At 45.9% G+C, this 16012-nt stretch overlaps 1 protein-coding gene and 1 long non-coding RNA gene across 2 annotated transcripts in view; one reads left to right on the forward strand and one right to left on the reverse strand.

The window, feature by feature from the left end:
- The window catches only part of LOC146662904 (ryanodine receptor 2-like), a 317890-nt gene that overhangs the window by 53409 nt on the left and 248469 nt on the right, over positions 1 to 16012 (forward strand). The gene's annotated exons all lie outside the window — the stretch shown is intronic.
- Positions 1 to 16012, reverse strand: part of LOC146662905 (uncharacterized) — a 413626-nt gene that overhangs the window by 44227 nt on the left and 353387 nt on the right. The gene's annotated exons all lie outside the window — the stretch shown is intronic.

The following is a 16012-nucleotide window of genomic DNA, read 5'->3' on the forward strand; positions in this document are numbered from 1 at the left end:
TCATCCCTTGTGTGTATGGTTTCAGGTTAGTTCTTTAGTTTTCTCCAGTATAGGTTTTGTTAACTCCCCGCTCTGCTCTTCCTGTTTCTTACGGAGCCCCGCAGGGGACATGGGAGAAAAAAAAATTAAGACGGATCTCGCAAAAGATTTGCGAGATCTCGCAAAACAAACTCGGGATCTCGCAAAACTTTTGCGAGATCTCACAAAACTTTTAGCCGCATTCTTCGGACGCCGGCTCGAAGCCGACCGGGAGGTCGAGGCACGATGTGCCGGGAAAGCGGTGTTCCTCCCGGCTGTAGTAGGTCTCGACCTCCCGTTAGCTTCGAGCTAACGGGAAGAATGCGGCTAAAACTTTTGCGAGATCTCGCAAACGTTTGGCAAGATCCCGAGTTTGTTTTGCGAGATCTCGCAAAACTTTTGCGAGATCCCGAGATAGTTTTGCGAGATCTCGCAAAAGTCCGTCTTAATTCTTTTTTCTCCCATGTCCCCTGCGTGGCTCCATAGTTTCTGCCACTTTGTCACTCGTGTAAATAAAGCTCACTCGCACCCCAGCCAGTACCTGCACTTTGGATCCTTTTTCTCACCACACCACACGACTGCTGCCCCAGCCGTGACAGATGCTGCTTATTCGTTTTTTACAATAAGCTGATTTCAGTTCGTGTGTCAGAGGAGGAAAACAGTGGTGTAGTCTACAGTGTGGATATGGACATTACTTTTATTTTATATATTAAGAGCACAGACGGAGTCCAGGACAGAAATAACTGCATTATGGTGCTAAACACTGAGTGAATGCTAACTACAGCCCAGCAGCCAGTCCCAGAACTTCAACAGGTAACAAACTGATGAGCGGTGCGGCTGCAACCCCGTTTCTCCTTGTTTGTGTTTCTAAAGTAGAACCATTCTGGAACCATCATTACTTTTTGCCTCATCTTTATGTTCTACTAAGAGAAGCTTTGTGTAATACAAGAGAAAGATCATATGTGTGTCCTCATTAGCACAGGGATTTGTGTTGGCATATAGGACTGTATCCTATAGCTTTATATTGTTAAATGTTAATTATGAGACAAAGCGTTTTTCAGGTCATTTTACTCAGTGACATGAAAGTAATGTAACGAATAGTAATTAAGTAAAGTACTGCATTACTTTCAAGAACAGTGTTCTGTATAATATGTGTAATAATTACTGAATGACCCTGACACACTTTGAGCGCTCAGATAAGGTAGAAAAGCGCTATATAAGAACCGGTCCATCTAAACAAAGAGGGGAAATACCTCCGACATGCACAAACATTTGACCATACAGCATGCAGTTAGTTTGCACAAATGTAATGTCCTCCATTGCAAGGCAAGGCAAGTGTATTTGTATAGCACAATTCAACAACAAGGTGATTCAAGGTGCTGCTTAGCAATGGTGGTGACTCTCAAACGGTAGCCAACGAGAATCAGTAAGAGAATGGATAAGGAAGCAAATCGACAAGTGATATCAATGATGGAATTGGAATCTCTCAAATTCTCATCAGTTCCTGTCCCTAATGGAGATATCATTTTGCATTCACTCAATTTATAGTTTTTAATTAGATCCCTAATCCCTGAATACAGATTAAAGGTCAATAACAAATGTCAATGGAAAATTGTACTTAGTAAATAGCCTGCATTTGTATAGCGCTTTTCTAGTCCTTAAGGACCCCAAAGCGTTTTACACTACATTCAGTCATTCACCCATTCACACACTGGTGATGGCAAGCTACATTGTAGCCACAGCTGCCCTGGGGCGCACTGACAGAGGTAGTCAGTATAATCTTTTAATGATATAAGTTTGCATATGGTAGAATACTGCATGTAATCACTTGTGTGTAGAAGTATATAGTTGGTGGCATATTGAAAGAATGTCTCATCCTAGGAGGTCCTGACCAAGGATGTTTCCTTTTGTGCTTTTATGTTATATGACCCTTTGATCAGCAGAACACACACACACACACATACACCCACTGAAGTATAAATAAAGACCGGGGCAGTTTCTCAGCGCGAGTCTCTCAGTCTGGAGGCTGCCCTTGCTAGCAAGAAGTTCTGTGTGTTTCTCTTCTCTGAGTCTTTACTGAAGAAGTGTTTTAGAATATATTCCCTAACAACAAATGTAATAAACATCAGAATAACACACAGCAGAGTGTGAAAAGATCTGTCCTGATATAATGACACCTACTGCAGCAAGTGATTACTGACATCATCTTTACTGATTTAAATAAAAGGAAGCTAAAGTTGATATCATTGATCTCGATTATATCTCATTTGGACAAAGATACACAAAAACCTCAAACACACACAAACACACAGACACATGAACACACACACAAACACACACTGTTCATTCTTGCATGGCATGGGAGCACCGCAGTGAGTGGGCGAACTAGGCTGTCCTCTGGTGAGAGAAGGAGAGAAGAGTGAGTGTGTGGGAGTCAGAGAGAGCAGGGGAAGAAGAGGGCTGACTCAGATCTAGAAAAGGATTTCATGTCAAAACGAGCTTTAAGCTGATATATGTGTATTCGCAGTGTGTTTTTGTGTTTTTGCAATAAGTGGAAGCAAGGAAGACAGTGATCATATAATTTTTTACATGATACGTGTTAGTGCGTGGACAGGTGCTCAAGTGCTGTATGTGGCAAAAATTAGACTGTTTAATGTGTCTTCTGTACACACAGAGTTGGAAGCTACCTGATGACTTGGGTTAAAATTACAACATACGAGAAGGCTGAGGTCTTGAGGCGACTGTTGTTGTGATTTGGCGCTGCATAAAGAAAGCTGAAAAATTGAATTTCCTTACAACTTTGCCATCAGTGTCGTTAAAACCAAAAAGCAGTAAAAGGTACTCAGATAAGCATTCGAGACTTACCTTGTCAGCCAAATTCTGGAATGTTCAAAACAACCAGGCATCAGCTTAAAAGCAATGTGAGACAAGCAAGTCACTTCCAGTGTGGGACGTGACAGACAATCTGCTGATTAGATTTAATTTGCAGCAAAAAACTGTGTCCGTATAATCCAAACAGAACACGATCAGATTTCTGTTTATTCTGTGACAGTGTATCTGGATTTATCTAGGAATACAAAACCAATGAAACAAAACAGTCACTGTGTTCAAAAAAGTAAAATTACAGAACAAACAAGGAAAATATCAGGTCCAAAGTCTTAACTGAAACAATAAAAATTGGCTGTTTAAAAATCGTTATCATTTCAACATTATTCCCACAGATAACAAAAAGCTTCAGCAATTGTTTTTCGTAACCATGTGAGAGTGTTAAAACCGAACTTTCTAATTTATATATTCATACAGTGCTTAACAAATTTATTAGAACACCTGTCATGAAAACAAGAAAACACAGAATATTTAAAAGTCTGTTAATATGTCATAAACTAAAAATTATATTTTTATTTATTAAGCAAATGACAAGCTGAATTTACATTTTACTCCTAAATTTGAGCTCAGAATTTAATCAAGCACGGTACTCAAACACTAAAACTAATTTTTCTATTCAGGAATGCTTATTTTTTACAGTATTGAAATGGCAATAGTAGAGTAACAAAGCAGAAACAAAATAATTTGTTAATTTCTATTTTATTACCATTCAAGAATGCAAGAATGTAATAATGTGGTAATTTCTTAGTTATTATCACTCAATTACCTGTGGGAATTTCCGTGGAATAAGCAGGAAGCAGGATGGATAAGCAGGAATACGAAGGAAACAGTTTCTATTTAATGACATATTAATAACTATGTTAATAACCTTTTAAAATAACCTTTTTTTTCTTGCCTGTTCCATTTGGATCTTTAGCCATCAGAATTGTTGTCTGAAGGCCAAGAAAGATGCCAAGTGGAGTTACTTTACCAAGTGGATCATTATGGCCTTGCCATATTGGTCCATTTGATTGACCTTTATTATAATTATGTATTTATTTTATTTTATTTTCGGTTGTTACAGATAGGACAGACATGACTGGGGGATAGGGCAGGCAGAAAGAATGAAAGAAAGAGAGGGAGAGAAAGAAAACCAGAGGGGAGAAGAGATGGTGAGAAAGGGGGGAAGAAAAAAACGAAAACCAAACAAAACACCTGGATCACCTGTATAGAGATAAAAAACAGAAGAGAAAACAAACAAAAAAGAGCAACAGAATAAATACAACACCATCACAATAAACTAGCTAACAGTAGATAACAGTAGATACTAGGGCTGCCACAAACGATTATTTTGATAGTCGACTAGTCACCGATTATTTTTGCGATTAGTCGACTAATCAGATCATCATCCATTGGACGTAAAACTATAGCTTATTGCACCAGCAGCATCTGCTCTTATATCACTATCATTAGCTTACAGCTTTAAGTGTTTAAGGTATGTGCTAACTAAAAATAAAGACAAGATGATAGTTTATTAAATTTTAATGAAATTTACAGATTGTTTCGGTGAAGTTTAATAAACTCCTTGCTATCTAAAATATAACAGGACACCGGAGTAAATTCTTGAGCATCTCACACTTCTGATAATCAGCTGTCTGCTTGACGTTTATTCAGCTGTGTAAAAACTATAACTTTAATCTCAGCCAAACCGATTTACTCAGGAACAAATAAAATACTAAAAAAAAGCCAAACAATAACATTTTTAAGTTATCTAATAATAATAATAATGGATTGGATTTATATAGCGCTTTTCAAGGCACCCAAAGCTCTTTACAATGCCACTATTCATTCACACACTGGTGGAGGCAGCTACGGTTGTAGCCACAGCTGCCCTGGGGCAGACTGACAGAAGCGAGGCTGCCATATCGCGCCATCGGCCCCTCTGGCCATCACCAGTAGGCGCTAGGGTAAAGTGTCTTGCCCAAGGACACAACGACCAAGACAGAGAGCCCGGGGATCGAACCGGCGACCTTCCGGTTACAGATACGCTTCCCAACCCCCTGAGCCCATCTAAGTGACCTATATGTTTAACCTGAGTAGCGAAAGACGGTGGTGGGTTTGAAAACGATTTGCCGGGAGTCCGGTGTTCTCACGGCTCTAGTGAGCCTAGCCCCCGGCTAACTATCGAGCTAGTGGGTAACAAGACGTCTCCGAAAACGTCGGAGCGCTTTTGAAAATATGCGGTGTCTTGATAAACTGAGCAGATATTTGAAGTTTACACAGCTACATTCTCGCCTGAAAATATGTTAAAAGTTTATTTTGTGACCCAGAAAGAATAATAAGAGTAATATTAAAACTAACTAGCTGCCGCCATTGTTGGAAACTGAGCAGGGCCGCGCTATGAATTCTTGGATAGGTTGGGCCACGAAATATACACCTGACCCATCCTTCAAATCTGGGGAAATGAAGGGCGCATTTGTTGGCCGCATTTGTCGGAGTCTGTGAATTTGTACAGTCTTCGTCGTGTCGCTGTAACGTAATTGGCCTACAAATGTGGGCACAGGAGGATGCGGTTCCTGAATTTGGATACAGCTACGATACCGGACACAACTTCTTCTTCTTCTTCTTCTTCGGGGTTTAACAGCAGCTGGCATCCTTGTACATGCAGTGCTGCCATCTTCTGTTTCAGTCCGTTATTACACTCTTAAATCCTACTCCTTATTCCTGCGTCTTTTGGGATCTTGCAAAGCTTCAACCAATGTGTCGACTATTAAATCAGTTGTCGACGATTTTGATAGTCGACGTAATCGTGACTAGTCGACTAATCGTGGCAGCCCTAGTAGATACTAAATATTAAATGTTATTGTGCAGCACGCAAGATCGACAGCGCACAATGTGCTTTGAGGTAGCAGCCAAGAAAGGTGTAGTTTGTGTCTGTGAACACCTGTGTGCACACCTGTGTGGATCAGCATGCTTGTATTCAAAAGGTTTCTCCATGTAACGATCTGCAAGGGAGTGTGGGGACCCATAGCCCCGTCCCCCAGGGTATGAAGCAGGTATGGAGGAGATCCAGGCCCCAGACATCCAGAGTACGTGGACCCAAGAAGGACCACCAAAGGGGCAACCTTGCCACCCTCCTGGGAAGAGCTGAGGAGAGCCCCAAACGAGAGGTCACCCAGCAGCCTCGGAGCAGAGGCCAGAGGGGGTTGCAGTGACGTGCCTGCGGGCTCTTCCGCAGCCAGCTGTGCCAGAGAGGACCAAGCCTCCCCCCCCCGCCAATTGGCCACCAGGAGTTAGTCGATACATACATGAGCGCCCAGCCCCAGACACCAAGAACCACCAACACACCAACGTCTGAGGGTATCAGCCACCGGCAGGAGTGTTGTGAGGGGAGATAGGCCTCCATACCTCGGAGAGCCTGAGATGTTCCCAGAGAGGTGGAGTCTAAGACCCAACCTAACATATAGACACAGACGAACAGGCGCACGCAGACACAAACATGCATTCCCACCCCCATATACACAAACAAATACTCAGCACTCACCCGACGTAGAGACACTGTACACACATTCACACTCCCCAAACAAACTCTATATCCCAGGTCCAGGTACCCCCGACCCCAGAGGGGCAAACCGTACCTAGACCCAGGAGATGTAACCCTTCTCTCTGGGGTGGAGGCAAGCAGACCGCCTCCTTATCTGCAGTAGCAGGGAGGCCCCGCATCCCAGACCCCAATGGTTAATAGAATGGGGGTGAGTGAAGACCCCAAACCTCCCTCTGCCCGCTCATATGTAGTGTTGCTATGTGCTGTTCTAAAGTGCATTTAAAACACAGGAGGGCATGGTGCTTCCTGCCACAGAGCAGCACGGCTCCTCCCGAAAACCCTCAGTGTCTATATGCATTTAAAATTGAGGGTAGGGCACCAGCGCCAGAGGTGGGTTTGAATACACAGCCCACCCCCAAGGCCCTATATCACTAGAATTACTGAGCCTTTTTTCCCCTGGTGCAAGTCCCTACTACTAGATTTACTAGCCCTGTGCAAATTTGCGTAAATTCCCCCGACCCTAACACCTCCTAGCACCCCGCTGAGATTTTCACAGGTCTTCAGCTCCATTGTTCTCCTGCTTTTGTTGTGCAAACACACCCTCCCCCAACCCCCAACCATGAGAGATTCAGGTCTTTCCTTACCTGCAAGGCTACTTTCCTTCCTTACCTGCAGCGTACAATGCACCATGGTAGTTTCTATGTGCAATATTTCTCATATGCAATATTAGTTCTTGTCAGTCCTTGTCACTACATTGCATGCCTGTCCATAAACACATATGGTTGTACATATATTTATATAGCCACACCTTACATAATATACACACACCAATATTTTTCAATACACGTGTCCATATTTATGTTTTGTTTGTATAGTGCACTTTCTATACTGTGCTCTTTGTACAGTTTTTATTTAGCTGCTTTTGTCTTGCACTGTCCACTTTTTTGCAGTGACAATGCAGATTTTCCACTTGTGGGACAAATAAATGCAGATTTGCTGCGTGTGTGTGTGTGTGTTTGTGCAACACTGGCATTTGTTTACTCAGATCCAAGACAGGCCAAACCTCTGTTACAACCTGCATACAAAAGACACACATTCACAATATATGGGTACACAAGTCTGTTTTATTTCAAAGTGTTTCAAACTTTACAGCGTTTGCAGACCCAGTGTCCATCATCCCTGCATTTGGCATAGGTGAATTTCTAACATGTTGCACAGGTAAACCTGCTGCGATTCCTGTTGCAGCTCTCTTGCACCTGGCGCTGCGTTGTCTTTACAGTCCCTGGCACAGCAGCTGCAGCAGCTTCAGCAGCCTGCCTCTGTGCTAATATTTCCTTGTGCTGCATGAATCGGCAACAAAGTTGCTGAGCTAGAAGACTCAGAAACAATCTTCTTTTGCCTGTCCACCCTGTACATGCCTTGTACAAAATGTAGGCATTCACCGCCGCCAGGTCCAGCATATTGTAGAAAACCACTACTGGCCACCTGCGTGTTGCTGCTCTTACGGAATACATCCATGCCATTTGGTCCAACACGTCTACACCACACTGTAAAAGCAGAGAGAGAGAGTCATGAGTATATATTTTTTTCTATAGGCCTGTATAACACACATCAGATAACATTGTAGCACTGGTGTAAAATTGTACACAGATTCACGTACCTTCATGTGGTTATAGTCTGTTATCATGTTGTGTTTCCTCTTTCTGCCGTCACCGATCGTCACGTCTTGGTGCATGGAACTTAGAACACACACAGTCTTGGTTTTTTTAGGTGCATAAATTGTCAAGTGTTAAGATTCAAAAGTTGAGAAAGGGTACAAGAGGTGATCGAAAAATAACCACACTGGTCCGGCCGGGTGAAGTCAAACGAAGATTTTAATTCACACGTGGGAAGATCACTGAAAACAGCAATTGATCTTCGACTTACTAAGGCACAAACAATTATTTTATAACATCAGGGTTTGTTTACTGACGCCCCTTCATGCGTCACAGATACATTTTATACATAGATCAGATCAACATCATCATGACTTTTCACCCAGAAAATCATCTTCTATTTTCATGGCTTGGTACTTTCCGTTCTTATCTTAAAATGAATTGTTCCTCTTTCTTGTCTAGACATAACTGATCTCCCCTCTAAATAAATCTTAACTAATGTGTGTGTACGTGTTGACCTCACATGCTCTTTGTGTCACCTCTTCACCTCCTACTGTCTGTGTCTCGTCCTCAAATGCTCTTTCTCAATTCACCTGTTGCACTTCTGGCCTTTCACCTGGACAGAGGCTCACTGAGACTATGTGTATGTCTTCTACTAAATAAATGTTTTAACCAAGAACCTCTACTAAAACCTTAATATAAAATGACCTGATATAAGTGTTTTGTAAGCATGTATTGCAATTCCTTCTATGTTCTAGTTTTCCCTCAGCATGTATCACCTGAACAGTCACGTCAGTGAGGCTTACGACCTTTAAAGAACCTGAACATCAACTCAAATAAGCACAGATATGCAATATGTATAAAATAGTTATAACTGCACCTGGAATACAAAATTAATATAATAACTTGTATGCATAAACATCTTAAGGCCATCTTAAAGCTATCTGTTACATTGTTAAAGCAATGATCATACTGCAGATTATATTATGCTGGTCAAATACTTTTCTGTTCATCCCCACACAAGGAGACACCGCCACTTCCAAGCACTGAAGTGGAGAATACCTCTCGCTTTGCAGTATCTTTTGCAAGTTGAGGAAGTTCACGCCGGACTTTATTCACCGTGCCCAGTAACGTTGTTTTGCACTGCAGCAGTTTGTGCGACTGTGACAGTGAAGTAAAGAAATTGTCTGTTGTGACATTTCTCCCATCATCCAAAAATGGCTCCATCAGTTTCATGACCACGTTCTCTGCCAGCCTCTCTCCCTTCTGACGACTGGGGTCTTTTCCCAAGTAAGGAGATGCACTGCAGACATATTTGGTGTCCAAGTCCGTGGCCATCCAGAACTTGATCCCAAATTTGTCTGGCTTGGTTGCAATATACTGTGTGAATGGACAACGAACCTTGGTAGGGAACAGCTGTTCATCTATGGTCATGTGTTCTCCTGGAGTGAAACTCTTAGCACAGTTCTTGTTGAAGCGTGTCCAGATGTTGGAGATCGCCGCAAATCTATCTGTTTTCACCCGTTCTGCGTGTCCTTGTCATCAAATCGAAGGTGTTGCATAATTGAAATGAATCTATCTCGGGGCATTGTCTCTTTGATTACTGGCACCAGAAATCTTTCTGACCAGCAATCCACAATGGCACCAACATGATTGCTCTTACAAACAGAATTGAAATGAATGCCATCAGTTCATGAACTGACAAATTCCAGTGCGGCTCTGTTCTGCGGGCTTGATGTACCGTACACTCTCTAATGGACTGCATCATTCCCACGTCTAACAGGCAAAGGAAGCTTTGGAGCACACTTGTAATCTTACGCTGTTGGAAGATAAACAAATAGAGAATGGTAAATTTACATGAACCTCACTCTAAATGGGTTTATATAAATATCATATGTAATATGGCAATGACAAACCTTAGCAGACTCTGTGGGTCCAGTTTGCGCAATGAAGCACGAGCGATTTGCTGCTGCACTGGGCAATCCTCCTCAACCCACACAGTGCCGTATTTTGCCGTGTGGCTCTGGTTGGGCTTCCCAGTACCACGGGGCCTCTTCCGTGGAGGCATGTTGGGTTCTTGTTCCGTCTCCTTTTCAGATTCTTCTGAGGAGGTATCAGTGGCCTGCTGGACAAATGAAACCTGTCCTCCATCAGAATCTGCTTCGTCCATTTCCTGAAGCAAGGCCAAAGCCTGTTGCGCGGAGAGGTTCTTCCTGCGTGGCAGTGATACGGAGGCCATCCTGATGTGCATTCTCAGAAATGCGAACAAGAAATGATTCTCCCGCCTGGGTCGGTCTGCTTTTATGCACAGCACTGTGCTGTAGTCAAGCAATGCCACTTCCTCACATACACAGTGACAATGGAACAATGGAAGAGCTGTGCTGAGAGTCAAGGAAGTTGTGAATGTGTGTCTTTCATATTTGCAGGTCAGTCAATGTGTGGGATATTTTGTATAGGTACGGCAGGCATTTCTGAAAGTTGTAACACAGAGGTTTGGCCTGGCTTGGATCTGAGCAACTCTGAGTGAGCAAATGCAAATGTGCAAGGCCTCAAGGATAATGGGTGGTTTGCACAACCAAAGCTGGAGGAGAAACGAGCTGACGACCTGTGAAAATCTCAGCAGGGGTGATTAACACCTCGGGACTTGCACCAGAAAATATAAAAGCCAGTAATTCTAGTAGGTGTTGAGTTGAGGGAAGTTACGCAAATTTGCGCAGGTTTAGTAAATCTAGTGATATGTATGTGTTTTGAGAGTGTGAGTAATGTGGATGTCTAGGCCTAAAATTGAGGCACAGGCGGCCAGAAGGGGACAGAGGGGGAGTGCCTCCCCTGCACCCTGGTGACACACCTGCACCCCAAGCCCTGCGTGTGTGGGTGGGTGTGGTGGAGCGGGAAGAGGGAGGCAGCTGAGGATGGGGAGGGAAGAAAGGGAGGGGCAAGCTCCCCCGCTGACCCCAGTAGGCAGCCCCACACTCTGGAACCCACCAGGACAAGGGGGCCCAGGCCCATCCGGACCGGGACCCACAGCAGCACCACCCAGCCCCACAGAGTCCGGGGCAGCCCACCTGACCCCACCGCAGAGAAAACTGCACCCACCCCGTCATCCACTCATCTTCCAGACTACACAAGACAATAGACACCCAGGTTGAGTTCATTCTCCACCTCTCCTATATCTCTCCCCCACCTGCAGAGTGAGCTCCTGTAGAGAGGAGACCTCCTGCAAAGATGTAACAGCCTCCCCACCAGTTAGAGAGCCCTCCAGTTGGGCCGATGCACCAGAGGTCCCCCCGCACCAGGGCTCAGCCCCCATGCACCTGCCCACAACCCCGGCAACACAACAACCAGGACCCAAGCCCCCAAGGCCCAGCCAGAGCCCCAGCCTGGGGGCGGAGCACCCCCAGACCCCCAAGCCTCCACGCCCGTCCCGGACCCACGCAGGAGCAGCCAGGCTACCAGGCCAGTAACCAACGTCCGCCAGCACAGACCCTCCCCCATCTCCGCTGTATGCAGCCACAATGAAAACACCATCTAAGAGCCACCAGAGCCCCTAACCAGGTTATGGCCACAACCCCCGGGTTAGGCCCTCCAGGGAAAACGTCCCTAGGGACTCCCCAGATGCCCTAAGGCCGTCCCTAACCCCATATCAACCACTTTAAAATAAACTTAAAGAATAGTGATGACTACCAGGAAACACCTGAGGCAGTTTCTGTTTTGATAGACCATGTAATACCAGAGTTATGATTAAAAAAATATATATATATACGGTATATATATATATATATATATATATATATATACATATATATATATATTAGGGGTGCAACGATATTCGTATCGATATTGAACCGTTCGATACAGTGCTTTCGGTTCGGTACGCATATGTATCGAACAATACATTTGTAATTTATTTTATCAACTTTCCTTCTGACGATGCTGTCTGTGTTGAGCGCTCAGTGAATCTGCGCTCGACTACTCCGCCTAGGCTGCACTGTCGAGCGCAGATCCACTGAGCGCTCAACACAGACAGCATAGTCAGAAGGAAGAGCGCAGGGCAAGCTAGCGAGACAGAAGTTAAGCTCTCCTTGCAACATGGACCTCCCCCACCCTCATTCAGATCTGGCGTTTGGAATTATTTTAGTTTTCATGTGACGTATGACCCTGAAGGTAAGCGAGTCATGGACTAAAGTAAAACAGTATGTTGGATGTGCCATGCAATGCTCAATTACATGGGTGGGAGCTAGTGTGTTAGCGCAGTTAGCTCGTTAACGTGTTGGCCGTCTAGCCCCATGCACGGGGCGATCGGCGGTAGCTCGTTAACGGAGATTTGCCATGTTGTGGCGTTAAGGTCATTTCAACGAGATTAAGCACTAGTGGGAACACAACGAATATGACTGCACATTTACGCTGACATCATCCTAGTGCAAAGACAAAAACAACAAGCATGCTACTAACTTCCAAGAAAGGGTCTCCAGTATGAAGAGTTGGACAGCACCAGGGCCCGACATGGTTCACGCCTACTGGCTGAAGAAGCTGACTGCACTCCACGAGCGTCTGGCAGCACAAATGAACCAGCTGCTAGTTAACGAGAGACACCCGGAATGGCTAACTGAAGGCCGGACGGTCCTGATCCCCAAGGACCCCAAGAAGGGACCGGTCCCCTCCAACTACCGACCAATAACCTGCCTCAGTACTACATGGAAGCTCCTGTCAGGCATCATATCGGCTAAGATGAACAGGCACATGGGTCAATACATGAGCGGGACACAGAAAGGAATTGGCAAGAATACCAGAGGCGCAAAACACCAGCTACTGGTAGACAGAACAATCAGCCGAGACTGCAAGACCAGACTGACCAACCTGTGCACTGCCTGGATTGATTACAAGAAGGCCTATGACTCAATGCCCCACAGCTGGATACTGGAATGCCTAGAATTGTACAAGATCAATGGGACCCTAAGAGCCTTCATCAGGAACTCAATGGGGATGTGGCGTACAACACTAGAGGCCAACTCCAAGCCCATAGCACAAGTCACCATCAAGTGCGGGATCTACCAAGGAGATGCTCTGTCCCCACTGCTGTTCTGCATAGGCCTGAACCCCCTCAGTGAGATCATTAACAAGACTGGCTACGGATACCGACTACGGAACGGAGCAGTTGTCAGCCACCTCCTGTACATGGATGACATCAAGCTGTATGCCAAGAGTGAACGAGACATCGATTCACTGATCCACACTACCAGGCTATACAGCAATGACATTGGAATGTCGTTCGGACTGGAGAAGTGTAGTCGGATGGTAACAAAGAGAGGGAAGGTAGTCAGAACTGAGGGGATTGAACTACCAGAAGGCAACATTGCAGACATAGAGGACAGTTACAAGTACTTGGGGATCCCACAGGCGAATGGGAACCATGAAGAGGCCGCTAGAAAAGCTGCAACCACCAAGTACCTGCAGAGGGTCAGGCAAGTCCTGAGGAGTCAGCTGAATGGTAAGAACAAGATCCGGGCCATCAACACGTACGCCCTGCCCGTGATCAGGTACCCTGCTGGGGTAATAGGCTGGCCAAAGGAGGAGATAGAAGCCACTGACATAAAGACAAGAAAGCTCCTTACCATGCATGGAGGGTTTCACCCCAAATCCAGCACCCTGAGGCTGTACGCTAAGCGGAAGGAAGGGGGCCGGGGACTGGTGAGTGTCAGCACCACAGTCCAGGATGAGACAACGAACATCCAAGAATACATTGGGAAGATGGCCCCAACTGACCGAGTGCTCAGTGAATACCTCAGGCAGCAGAAACCCAAGAAAGAGGAGGGAGACGAGGAACCATCATGGAAGGACAGGCCCCTGCACGGTATGTACCACCGGCAGATAGAGGAGGTGGCTGATATCCAGAAATCCTACCAGTGGCTGGACAAAGCTGGACTGAAAGACAGCACAGAAGCACTAATCATGGCAGCACAAGAACAAGCTCTGAGCACAAGATCCATAGAGGCTGGGGTCTATCACACCAGGCAAGACCCCAGGTGCAGGCTGTGTAAAGATGCCCCAGAGACAATCCAGCACATAACAGCAGGGTGCAAGATGCTAGCAGGCAAGGCATACATGGAACGCCATAACCAAGTGGCCGGCATAGTGTACAGGAACATCTGTGCCGAGTATAACCTGGAAGTCCCGAGGTCAAAATGGGAGATGCCCCCAAGGGTGGTGGAGAATGACCGAGCTAAGATCCTGTGGGACTTCCAGATACAGACGGACAAAATGGTGGTGGCTAACCAACCGGACATAGTGGTGGTAGACAAACAGAAGAAGACGGCCGTAGTGATCGATGTAGCGGTTCCGAATGACAGCAATATCAGGAAGAAGGAACACGAGAAGCTGGAGAAATACCAAGGGCTCAGAGAAGAGCTCGAGAGGATGTGGAGGGTGAAGGTAACGGTGGTCCCCGTGGTAATCGGAGCACTAGGTGCGGTGACTCCCAAGCTAGGCGAGTGGCTCCAGCAGATCCCGGGAACAACATCGGAGATCTCTGTCCAGAAGAGCGCAGTCCTGGGAACAGCTAAGATACTGCGCAGGACCCTCAAGCTCCCAGGCCTCTGGTAGAGGACCCGAGCTTGAAGGATAAACCGCCCGCAGGGGGCGTGCTGGGTGTTTTTTATATATATATATATATGCGAGAGGAACTGACCTGAAAAATAGGATCATGGCCAAGCTTGAAACCTGGATCCCCCGTAGCCGGTTACCAAGATTACGTGAAGTACCCTCAGAAGGTCTGCTAGATGATGTTAATGCAGCACTACGGGCAATACCTACAACCACGATTACCGACACTAACAAGCTGATCTACAATACGGCAACAGTGATCAGTGAGATGCTTGGCTACAAGTTGAACAGCGACAAGGGGCAGTACCCTCCATGGAGAAGGAGGCTAGAGGGCAAGATCAAAGTAGCACGGAGGGAGGTTAGCCAACTAACGGAGTTGCAGAAAGGTGCGACAAATAAGGTGCCTAAGAAATACAGCAAGCTGTCCATACCTGAGGCCTTGGAAACTGCCAAGCAAAGACTCACAGCCTTGGCCAGCCGCTTGAGGAGGTACACCAGAGAGATAGAAGGCAGGAGAATAAACCAGCTGTTCTCCACAGAACCAGCAAAGGTGTACTCTCAGTGGCAAGGGAACAATAAGAGAACAGCACCACCAAGGCTGGAGACGGAGCAATACTGGAAGAGCATATGGGAGAAGGATGCAACCCATAACGGCAATGCTCAGTGGCTAGAGGATCTGAGGGCTGACCACAGCGACCTCCCTGAACAGGGTCCAGTAACCATCACAGTGGCAGATATCCAAGAAAGGGTCTCCAGTATGAAGAGTTGGACAGCACCAGGGCCCGACATGGTTCACGCCTACTGGCTGAAGAAGCTGACTGCACTCCACGAGCGTCTGGCAGCACAAATGAACCAGCTGCTAGTTAACGAGAGACACCCGGAATGGCTAACTGAAGGCCGGACGGTCCTGATCCCCAAGGACCCCAAGAAGGGACCGGTCCCCTCCAACTACCGACCAATAACCTGCCTCAGTACTACAAGGAAGCTCCTGTCAGGCATCATATCGGCTAAGATGAACAGGCACATGGGTCAATACATGAGTGGGACACAGAAAGGAATTGGCAAGAATACCAGAAGGTAGTCAGAACTGAGGGGATTGAACTACCAGAAGGCAACATTGCAGACATAGAGGACAGTTACAAGTACTTGGGGATCCCGCAGGCGAATGGGAACCATGAAGAGGCCGCTAGAAAAGCTGCAACCACCAAGTACCTGCAGAGGGTCAGGGAAGTCCTGAGGAGTCAGCTGAATGGTAAGAACAAGATCCGGGCCATCAACACGTACGCCCTGCCCGTGATCAGGTACCCTGCTGGGGTAATAGGCTGGCCAA

Source organism: Rhamphochromis longiceps, linkage group LG8 (assembly GCF_057381845.1).
Source record: "Rhamphochromis longiceps isolate RC_006_pf linkage group LG8, R_longiceps_female_GT1.1, whole genome shotgun sequence".
Taxonomy (NCBI): Eukaryota; Metazoa; Chordata; class Actinopteri; order Cichliformes; family Cichlidae; genus Rhamphochromis; species Rhamphochromis longiceps.